Consider the following 12,317-nt stretch of genomic DNA (forward strand, 5'->3'; position numbering starts at 1 on the left):
CTAAGTGCAGGGATGGGGAAAAGTGTCCTGCAGAAGTACAGTCGTACCTCACTGTTCAAAGAGTTAGGCTTGTCTAGGACCTGAACTTTAACACTTCATGTGAATTAGACTCACAAGCTGCTTATAAAAAGTAGTTACTACAAGGCAGCAGCATGGACAGGGAAATAAGCCTTCCCAGTCTGCTACTGAACAGCCGTGGGACCTTGGGCAAGTCATTTATCCTTTCCGTTCCCCCAGCTCTAGTTTAAAATAGGAATTATGAACCTGGCTCCCACCTGCAGTGCAAGGATTAATGCTGGGTAGAGCATTTTGAAGATGCACAACCCTAACTGCTAAGTATTGCTATTACTGCTACAGCAATGACAGTGAAAGCTGGCTCAAGTCACCAACCAAAGGCCCAGCAAAAATTGCAAGCTAAGTATAGACAGTCATTAACTAAAGGCTGAATAAAAATGTATTTGAAAACACAAAGGGCTTCTTTAAAAATGGTCATTAAAGAGGACAATCTGCTTGTGCCAGGTGGTACAGCGCACAGGTTTTACTGCATACTGAAGGGAAGTACATAGCTGTCTGGGACAGCATGATACATTTGAAGCCTAAGCTCCTCCGCTTTCTTCTCCAAGCATAAACAAAGGGATCAGTTCATTCACTGTTGCCTTGCATCTTGTGTAGTCATTTCCCTAGTGCAAAGTGAATGCAAAACAACCCTGCTGAGCCAGCACCATTTTACACGCACTTTGCACTGGTGTAAATGGAGGCATGAGGTGCAGGCAAGTGTGACTCAGGCTTTAGTTGCAGAATACCCTTTATCACTCAGTGCCCTGGCCTGGAGGGGTGGTATAATTTCATAAGCGCCCCCAGGGGAGACTGTTGTTAGGGCCCAGTGAAGCACTCCAAGTCAGGAAAGGGCAGGGCTGAGATGATCTCATTCTTGCAGCAAGCGTGGCCTGGACCCTGCACCTAATTTGCATGGGGGGGAAGGGAGCAGCTCTGGAGAACGCAGTTGCAATTGGTATCCCCAAAATAAGAGGTGTTTTCTTGCTAGCAGTTACTTATTGAAATAATAATTTGTATTACAGCGGCACCTAAAGAACAGAAGAAGGGTGGTGTTTTTTTAAACTCCCTTTTCTTGGAAAGACCTTTTAGTCCCCCTTTCAACTTACATAAAAGAGAGTCCCCCTTCAGGCCAAGCCAAAGCCAGGAGAAGTTTGAGGAATTGAAACAGAGGCATTAACAGTGGGAACATGGCCAAAACCTGACTTATAACTGCCACATTTCTAAGGGCTAATCTACACCTAGAACGTAGGTCAGGGGTTCTCAAACTTTTGTCCTGGTGACCCCTTTCACATAGCAAGCCTCTGAGTGTGACCCCCCCAATATAAATTAAAACACTTTTTAATATATTTAACACCATTATAAATGCTGGAGGTGACGTGGGGTTTGGGATGGTGGCTGACAGCTCATGACCCCCCATGTAATAACCTGATGACCCCTGGTTTGAGAACCCTGACGTAGGTCAACATACTATGGTAATCGGGGGGTGTGAAAAATCCACACACCTGAGCACTGTTGCTATGCCAACCTACCTCCTGGGATATTCATAGCTAGGTCAACAATAGAATGCTTCTGTCAACCTACTTCATATTGCTTGGGGAAGTGGAGTTCCCACAGTGACACAAACCATGGCTGTAGGAACACTGCCATCCTTAGCAACAGTGGCTAGGGCCCTTTATTCTGCAAGTCTAGCTGCATTTACAGTAGGGGTTAGGTCAGCAGAGCTTCAGAGCTCAGGGGTGTGGATTTTTTCACCTCTAGCCATGTCGACCTAAGTTTTAAGTGTCAGCTAGGCTGTAATATAGACATGCACTAAGGCAGTGGTTCTCAAACTTTTTTTTTCACGGACCACTTGAAAACTGCTGAGGATCTTGGCAGGCCACTTAATGATCTTTCCAAATGTTGTTTGTACCACTAGCTAAGTATTGTAAAGCGCTTTGGATAAAAGCGCTATATAAAAAAAAAAAACTTTTTTCATTCTACAAATAAAAGCACACAACTCATATTTTAATATCAGTAATATCCTTTCTAATGCGATGGATGTGCCCTCTCTCGCCTGCCGCAGCAGCCCCCGAGCTGGGGCTGGGCAGGAGGGGGATCTCTCACTGGCAGCCGCAGCCCTGAAGCTGGGGAAAGTCACCTCTTTCTCTGACTGCCACAGGCCTGCACATCCAAAATTCCCCCCACCCACTATTCTCACACCACTGCCCCCTCCCATCTACCCCCCCCATCTCCCAAGACCACCACCTCACCTTACATGTGCATCTTCTCCATGGTCCAGGCACCTAATTAGTGAAGCCACACCTGCGCGGCTCCACTGATTAGGTAGGTGGCCCTTCATTCTCTTGTGTGCAGCCGCCCAGGCGCGCACCTTAGAGGAAACTATCTGCGGACCACCTGAATGGAGCTCGCAGACCCTTGGTGGTCCACGGAGCACAGTTTGAGACTCTTTGCACTAAGGTACCAATCAGTAACTAAGTGAACACTAGTTTGAGAGATGAGAATGGAGCCATGCCAGGGGAGATGAATATGGTCTAAACTAAATCCACCCCACATGCTGAGATTTTACTGATCTGGCCTGACAATCCAGCACTTGAGAGGCTGGCGAGACCTAGATGCTCTGGGCGTAGTTCAGTGCAGTCTTTACTCCCTGGGCCTACAAAGCTGCTTTTTCAAAGGACTTGCAGTCTGAAAACTTCATCCCTTAATGACTCACCTTTCATTTGGTGAATCTGCCATTCTGGAATGATGGGGCGATGACCACTTTACCTGGGAAGACTGGTATTGGCTACAGCAGAGGTCTCAAACTTCATTGCACCATGCCCCTCTTCTGACAACAAAAATCACTACACAATCCCAGGAGGGGGAGTGAAGCATGAGCCCACCTGAGCCCTGCCACCCTGGGCAGGGGGGCCAAAGCCCAGGGGCTTCGGCAAGTCTAATGCCAGCCCTGGCAACCCCATTAAAATGGGGTGACAACCCACTTTGGGGTCCCGACCCACAGTTTGAGGACCACTGGGCTAGCCTGTGTTCTAAGAGGCACTGCAGCAGAGAAGTGGTGCAGATAACAGAGCTTGCTGAAGGGAGCACAGATGCTGGCAACAGCAGGTGAGGCCAAGCTGCACAGGAGCCTGGTGACGCTATTGGACAGGGGTCTTTAAAGGCTGTGGTAAAAGAGCCACAATATCATAAAAGTGGTTCCTCAGGGTCTGCATTTGCCAGCAGTGTAAATGTTTATTCACAGAAAATAAACTTCTTAAAAGTGGAGCAGTTTCACACATCGCTACTCCTGGTGACAGAGGCAGTGACCAGAGCGCCGAGAGCTACGGCCTGGACTGCAGCTGGAGTTAGTCACATCAAGGTCCAGCCCAGCTGCCTCCAAGATGGATGTGGGCCAGGAGGCTTCCATTTGGTGAATCTCTCCCCGTAAGAAATTAAGTCTGGGTAGCAGCAGGGATACAGGGAGCCGTACTGTTCCTACTTCAGTTAAGACTTATTAGAGATGGTCAACATTTATATAAGTTCTATATATTTGATGAAGCAAAGACTATTCTGATTAAATGGCACCAGTTGAAAAGTTCATACGTCTGTAAGCAACCACTGGAGAGAATTTAATAGTAGTTGATTATTTCAAGCAGCTCTTTTCCCTGATGCAGGATTATTGTGATATTTTAAAATTTTGTTATTTAAAACAAGTTCATGTAAATATATAGATACGCTTTACCTTTTGCTATATAAAATCTGCTAAGCCTTCCCATGCTCTGTTGCTATTACTTTACATATGGCATTGACTTATGTACTGGGAAGGGTATAAGGACACGCTAATAGATACTGGAAATTGGTGTCAGGAACTGGGAAGTCAATCATGCTCAACTTCATATGTATATAAAAATAATCTGTATCAGATTGCAGGAATTTAGCTCAAACTCTTTGAGGCAAGGACTGAATCTTCCTCTTTGGAAAGCACCTGGTTCATGAGATGCAATCTAAAGAATGTTTTTTTTTTTTTTGCAGTTTTCTTATCAGGATTCTTTTAAACAGATGCTTTTTCCCCAATTATTTTAATTAAGTTTTAAATAATTGGGAGAAGAGTTGAAAGTAATGTGAAATCCTGTTATTTTACCTCCAAATGCAACAGTTGTACTATAGGCCTCAAACTGCCCTGGTTGGTACATGTGCAGTTTTTGTTTGTTTGTTTTAAATATTTCAACAGGATTGGTTTTATTTTGTAACAAAAGAGTGCATCTAGAAGTAAATGAAGAGATGTAACAAAGAGCAAAAGTGACCTGGTACATACAAACAAAGCAGCTGCTGAGACTTAAATGGCAGATTCACAGCTCAAACATGTTAAAGCAGACAGAAGTCTGAATTACTGCTGCTTTCCTAATGGTTAAGAAACAAGGTAACTGAGAGAAGCCTCTTCCTTAAACATTGGTGAACAGAAAAACAACAGGAGAGATACATCCAGTAGATACTATGGGATGGCATTGTGAGATGGAAGATCAGCTCACAGTTTTATCACTTTCTCCATTTTCAGTTCCAACAATTCTTGGGTCTGAATCTCAGCAAGGGTCCAATTCTTAATTCATAGAATCATAGAATATCAGGGTTGGAAGGGACCTCAAGAGGTCATCTAGTCCAACCCCCTGCTCAAAGCAGGACCAATCCCCAACTAAATCACCCCAGCCAGGGCTTTGTCAAGCCTGACCTTAAAAACCTCTAAGGAAGGAGATTCCCTGCAGTCAGATCAGGACACAGCATAGCACATGCTGTTCCAGTTCCCAGCTTCCTAGGGAGGTTCCTTACTAGTGCATCTGTGTCTAGACATTTCCAGTTCCTGAACCATGGCAGCTCCTCTCACCAAGCCCTGGAACTTCCTGTCTTTGTTATGCAAAGTGAGATGCTCAGCTGGTGCCCCAGGGGATGCTGAACAGTGCTCTGCTCCCTTCATCCTGCAGTTCTCATTCATTTAACACTGCACAGAAAATACTTAGTTCATTTACTCAGACTTATCAAAGAACCAAACCCCACAGTAGGTTCAGAGCTCTGTAATAAAGCACAACACTGGAACCTCACACTGTTAGTTCCACTAACCCAAAGCAAAAACTTCTTTTCTGTGCCACCTAGTGACAATGGGCTGCACATTAGAGCTGAGCTTCTGCACTGAATGCATCTCATCAGAATTTAACGCTTTTATTAAAGAAATGCTACCGGACCAAGGATGCTAATATTCCAGTAAGCTCTAGCCCAACATACAATTTATTCCTCTGCTTCAGGACTGTAACCAAGCAAAAACTCTTGCTATGCTTGCTAGTTTTCCCACAGGCACTGGTGCAGGTGCTGCATTCCCCAGCTGATGTCAGACAAGGATCCTGAAAGTTTCCAATGAAGTGAATGGGAAATACTGTTTGGCTACAATTGCTCCTCCCTCATTTCTAAAGTAACCTAAGGGAGGATTCTGGCAGTTCCCCTAGACCCCACACCATCGCAGCCGGTCGGACCCTTTCAGGGCTGACCGAGTCCAGGGATGTGGCGGGGGGAGGGGGTCAGAGCCAGGCCTGAGAGATCAAGCAAACTTTCAGCAATTTGACATTATTGGTGAAGGTGACACAGCTCTCAGCCCCATCCACCTCCCCTTGCCCACCAGCCATACGCCGTTCCCCCAGCACGCACAGGGGGAAGGAGAGGAGCTAGCTCTATAAGTACAGTGGCTGACACCCCTCCCTCCTGAGATGGCAGTGGTACGTCTCTTCCCGCCCCTCCCCCAGGTGGCTGGCAAGAGAGACGGCAGAGATGTGAACTTTACCTTTTCTCCAGGATGGCAACCTCCATTGGAGCCACTTCCCACAAGTGCAGCAAAGATGTTCGTCCATGGCCATGAAAATAACTTGGCTGGGTGATGGCGTCTCAATGGAAGGAAATGCAACTTCACACCCCTGCCATACTCCTGATGGCACACAGCACTGAAGGCTCCTCACCACTCTGGGATTAACTGCCCTTCTTGGGTCACTAGCTGCACCATTGCTTGCCGCTGCTTGTGCGGTGGCTGGAGCTGTTAGAATTACACCGTGCAGTGACAGCGCTTTTCATGCTCAAAAGGTTCTAAAACAGTAGCTAGATGCTCTATACACCTATTAGAACGATATGGGTTACCCTCATTTAGCCAGGGAGGAACAAGTGCAGTTCACTTTCCCCAGGCCTCACAGGGACTCTGTGTGAGCTAGAATTAGACCTCAGTCCAGGGTAAAACAAATCCCAGCCTCATCTTTAACCCCTTTAAATCTCTCAGAAACTGACAGGCCACTGGGGGCTTGCTGGTTTCTTATTCAACAGACTGGGCCCCATAGCCCTGCATTTTTGGCTAATCTGTCCAAAATTATATTTATTAAATACAAAGACTGTGCGTGTCCCTAGCAGAGTGCATGAGTGAGACTGTGCTGCCACCTGCCAGTGTATGGTGTGAAGCATTAGACAAGGACAGAGCCAAATGGTAAGGGGAGGAAAGCTCATTCTACCCCCTCACCCCCCCCCCACACTCCTTTACCACTAAATTCCAAGTGGCTCAATTCATTAGAGTCTGGTCCTGTTTTAAAAGACATTTTTATTAATAGGGAAATTAAAAAAGGAATAAAGGCAAGTGGAGTGTTTGACACTTTGTACACATTAAGTATAACTGTCCTCTATTCACGCATACAGAGGCAGCAACAAGTGTAACAAATGTACCTACACATTGCTTTTATGGAACTTAAGTAGTACCAGCCAAATGTCAAAGCCATTACTTCCATCAAGGGCAGAGAAGCAATTACTATATTTCAAAACTCCATGCAAAGTGACATAAGAGAGCGGGTGGGGCATCAGTCCAGCTGGGTGCCTCAGGAGGCCCAATAATTACAACGGCAAAGTTCAATTCTACTGCTTTCTCCATCTGAGGTGGTGGTGTTCAGGCAGCGAGCCAAAGCCCTCAGTTGGATGTGTTGCAATAGAAATGGCTAATTTATAGTCATATTATTTTGTTACCTTTCATTTATTTCAAGAATTAAATTGTTCTTCCACTGCATCCCTGCCCCCACATTTTCCTTGCGCTAGGCTAACACTCCCCTTCCCCTTATGTTTGCAAGTATTTGTTGTGCAGGGCCTCCTGAGGAAAGAAACCCTTCCTCTCTCTGCCCACAGCATGTTTATCCTCAGTACAATTCATCCCATGTTACATCTACGCAACAGCTTGATCCTAATAGGTCAGTTATGTCTTTCCTTGGAGCAGATTTCCCCATCCCTTCCTTACAGTGAATCAGTCAGACCATATAGGCACAAACGGCTCATGCCCTGAGTCAGGAGCTCTAGCACATCGGCCAATCTGGCATACGGAGCTTTGAGGAAAGACCAAAATAAACCCACTCTTTTCCCTTCATATGAATAAATAATAGGACTTAGAGAATCTTAGATTGGACGGTAAGCTCTTTGGGGGCAAGGACTGTCTTTTTGTTGGGTGTGTACACAGTGCCCAGGACAATGAAGCCCTGGACCATAAATGGGGGTCTAGGCACTACCCTACAAATAATAAATGGAGGTTACTTACCTGGAACTGGAGGTTCTGTATTTTATACAGGCAGGCACACAGACACACACCACGTGCCTCAGATGGGGAACTTTTGCAAGTTGTGTCTATTGGGCTGTGTCTGCACCCTGGAGTTCCCCCATGCTCAGCACCAAAGGTCTCGTCTGACCTTAAAGTCTATGAGTCTGAGTCCTGACCTAGTGCTGCTCTGGAGCAGTATATGCTGAACTTCTTGTTCATCTGGGAGTCAGACAGGTCCCAAGATGGCATTCCTCACTGAGTGAAGATTTCATTTAGCACTGAATTGTGTATCTCCCACTCGTGGTCACAGAGAAGTACCTCCTAAGATTTGTCCACCAGTGAGTTTTGTGCACTTGGGAAGTATATTGCTGAGAGAGTGATGTGGTTGTGATTACACCGGTTCCATAAGTGCACTACTTCTATGCAGAGAGGACGAGATTTCATTCCTCCTTGTTTGCTTAAACAGAAGACAGTCGTTATGTCGTCCAACATTATCCGGATATGTCAGGACCTTATAAGTAGGAGGAATGCATTGCAGGCCTATGTGACTGCTCTTAGTTCCAGGAAATTGATATTCATCCTGGCCTCCTGAGGCATCTATGTAGCTTGTATTGTGTGGTCACCTATGTGGGCACCTCAGTCTATGAGAGATGTGTCTGTGATTATGATTGTGTCAGGTGTGGGAAGAAGGGACAGGACAGAAGCCCTGATGTTGGTGGGGACTGTCACATTTTGGTATTCATGCTGTCCCTGTGAGTAAACAGGGTGGCAAACAGCATTACACAAGTACAAGAAGCCATCTGGCCTAGTAGGGAAAGACAGACCTTGTCTGTAGTTCAAGGTCTGTGAGTGACTTGTCTTATCAGGCTGTTCATGGCCTAGAATCTATCCATAGGGAGGTTTGCCCTTGCTGAGGTTGAGTGTAGGGTTGCTCCCATAAAGTCTATTATCTGTGTGGGAGTCAGAGTGGACTTCTCCATATTTACACAGATTACCATGGGTGCCAGGAAGCAGAGCGAAGATAAGATTGTCACCTGAACTTCCTGGCTGGATCTCCCTATTAGAAGCCAGTTGTCCAAGTACAGGAAAATGGGGTTTCTGTTTTGTCTCATCTATGCTACTACCACTGAGAAGATCTTTCTGAAGACTCTAGGTGCTTTTGCCAGACCGAACAGGAGTGCTCAGAAATGGAAGTGTCCCTGTGCTACCAGAAACCTGAGGAACCTCCTGTGGGAATGGTGAATATTCACATGGAAACAAACACCTTTCTTGAACCATATTTCTTTTTCCAGGGGGGGGGAATTACTGATACCAATTTAGCCATGGGGAATTTTAATTTGCAAATAAAAGTATTTAGCTGACGCAAGTCAAAAATGAGCAGCCATCCTCCCTTTTTCCTGGGAACTGAGAAATATTGGGAGTAGAATCCTTTACCTTGATGCTGCAGTGGCACTCGCTCAATAGCCCCTCATTCAAGGAGGGAGTACCCTTCTTATTGGAGGATCTCCTTGTGAGAGTGGTTGCTGAAGAGAGGCTGGGAGGAGGGGCTGTGGGAAGGTGGGAAAGAAACTTGATGGTATAGCCCAACTGGATAATAGCTAGTACCTACTTGTCCATTGTTGTAGCCCTCCAGTTGTGCGTGAAGTATGCTAGGTGGCCACCAAAGGTTTGGGAAACAGGTGGGGATGGCATCAGTGATTTGGTTTGCAACTCTCAAATGTCCTTTCAGAAGTAACCTTTAGCTGGTGGATGAGGTTGGATGGCTGACATCAAGATGGATGGGTCTGCATACGTTGGTCTTTGCAACTTCTGATGTTTGCATAGTGGTTCGTATGGTCATTGGCTGTGAAAAAGCTGGAGAAGAGGCCTGGGTTTATATATCTGTTTATGATGTTTCCTCTTTGGGGCTATGGTATAAATGCCCAGGGAACAGAGGATTGTCCTTGAGTCTTTTAATGAGTGCAAGCCCACAATGGTGTTCTGAACCTCTCAGAGGAACCCTCAAGAGTGAAGCTACAATTCATGCCACATTACTATTGCTATGGTTCTAGATACAGGATCGGCCATGTCAACTGCGGCTTGGAGTGAAGTTTGTGCCATGAGTCTACCCTGTCTTCCCGAGTAAGTTTCTCTGTATACTCCAAGAACTTGGAATCATTCATAAAATCATACGTCACTAGGTAGTTAGCAACTCTAAACTGGAGGCTGATGGATGCGAACACCTTCCTCCTCAGAAGGTCAAAACATTTAGCACCCTTCTCTGCAGGGGTAGTCTTGGGGTGTTGTACGAGCAGCCATGGAAGGATCTAGGCAACAACTAGAGAGTTAGAGGCAGGATGGGTGAAGAAAAATTCTGACCCTTTCACAGGGACACAGTATCATGACTCAGCACTTTTGGGGGTAAAAGAGCATGAGGTAGGTGTGTGCCATACCAACCTGGCAGGTTCCATGATAGCCGCATTTACTGGGAGACCTACCCGATTGGTTGCCCTGGGCTGTAGGATGAACAAGAGCTTATGCTGTGTGTCATGAACTTCCTCAAGTAGGATCTAAAGTTCAGTTGCCACGCTCTGCAAGAGTTCTGGGTAGTGCCTGTGGTTATCAGGCAGGGATAATGAAGATGGAGCAATTGCCTCATTGGGCGGAGGATGATTTGCCTGTCCATACTGGTAGATACAGCTTCTGTTTACTTCAGTGGAACCAATTGCTATTGCCTAAGGGAAGAGGACTGGTGAGACTCTTGCACAGATCCAGGATACCACATATAGGGATCCCATGGACCCCAATAAGGCCAGTTCAAAGGCTGGTCGGGGGAGGCTCCCCAAGGCATTGGGCCAGGGCCAATCAAAGTGGGAGGCCAGGAGGGCCATTTGGCCTGGGCCTCAAGCTCAAAGGGGGCCTCAAATTTAGACACTTGTTAATTTTTTGGCATTTGATAAGTTTCGCACCTTGTTTTTATGCGCATCCCTATCGGACCAAAATGTGACACACTCTCAGCTTAGAGTTTCAAATTTAAGCAAATAAGAGATGTGATTTGGTAAAAGACATAATTTTTTTGCACAGAAAAAGGCTAGAAAAGTATTTGTTAAATAAAAAAATATTCAAATTATGTCTCACTTTTTTTTAGTGCCTTATTTTGTTTTCATGTGTCCTCATTTTTTATTTTTATTACGGCTAGGGGCCTCAAAAGCTGGAAGTGGCCCGAGCCTCTCTGGACCTCTGAGAGGGCCTGCATTGGGCACCAGTGGTCCCTGGGAGGGTAGTCTTGTCTGGTTGGAGGATGGCTCCAGGACAGTCTGAAGCTCTATCTGGGCTAACCTCCCTTTGTGGAGGTGATGGTTCCCCCGGACATCAGCTTCAACCCATGAAAAGGTCAGATCCAGTTCCATCACTGGTACTCTGTGCTGACAGATGGAGCAGGGGAGTAGCTCTTTCTCCTTGAAGTGGATTCCTCTTCTGGTGTCAGAACAGTCCCACCTGGAGCTTTTGATCAGTGTCAGCAAATGCCAATTCTTCAGATTACTAGCAGGTACCTGAGTCGGTACCACTGGATCTTTGTCCTAGGTCCCTTGCTCTCATGGTCAGGAGGCTTAAGCAGGCCTAAGTCTGTAGCACCTGAATGCAAGGACTCACCTGAATTGGAAGGAGTTGGGGAGGGATCCTTTCTTTTTGGAGCAGATGTGGAAGGGGATATGGTCTTGTGCCCATGAGGCTGCCCTTACTCTCGTGACAACCAGTCTTTGGCTATATCAGATCTGGCCTCCATTCCAGAGCTCATGGTTGGAGGGGCACTACTCATGGGCTGACGCTGATGTGCTGAGAGGTGTGACACTGCACCCCATATTCTTCAGAGTGATATGACATAATTATAATGTATTTTATGCAAGATAAGTCATGTGAGATGTCATTGGAAAGGTTATGATTTGCTGAATATGATTATTCTATTTGTACATGTATCATTTTTGTATCTGAAGTTATGAATATTTACTATGTTTCTGCATTTCAAATGTAGTTACACCTGGGGAACGCCCGCTAGACAAGATGGTTTCATTCTAGACAGTGGGTGGGGAATGGGCCAATAGGCCTTAGGAGAAGCTTATATCCCACCTGGGGAGCCTTACTGAGAATGCTACAGACAGCCTCGGAGTAATGGCTGCTAGGACCCTGCAAGGACATGTGATGAGACCACATGTCTCTAGACTCCATCTTGGGATGTCAGTGTTTTTCCACAGACCAGTCTGGGAACCAAGCGTTGAAACAAACGGTTCCTGCCATATGCAAAAGCTATATAAGGCAGGGAGTGACATCATCTGTTGTTCTTCGCACCCCACCCAAGAAGACTCCTGGAAACACCTGAGGAACAAAAACTGAACTGGGGGAACGGCTGGACCCAGGCTAAAGGGATTTCTAGCCTGTGAATGGGACACGTGGGGATTCTGAGCTGTAAACAAGTGCAGCTTGCCCCTTAAGAATCTGCAGCCTGCTTGTATCATCTCTTAGGGTGAGTATCTGCTATTCATATCCCATCTATTTAGTATATTAAGTTTAGTTTGTGTTTTTTGTTTATCTGCTAGCTAATCTGCTTTGATCTGTTTGCTATCACTTATAATCACTTTAATTTTAACTTATTTTTGCTTTATCTAAACCAGTGTGTGGTAATCATAGTTCAAGGGCAAAAGGCTGTTGC

The sequence above is a fragment of the Terrapene carolina genome, unplaced genomic scaffold (assembly GCF_002925995.2).
Source record: "Terrapene carolina triunguis isolate 2854851 unplaced genomic scaffold, T_m_triunguis-2.0 Scaffold68, whole genome shotgun sequence".
NCBI lineage: Eukaryota > Metazoa > Chordata > Testudines > Emydidae > Terrapene > Terrapene triunguis.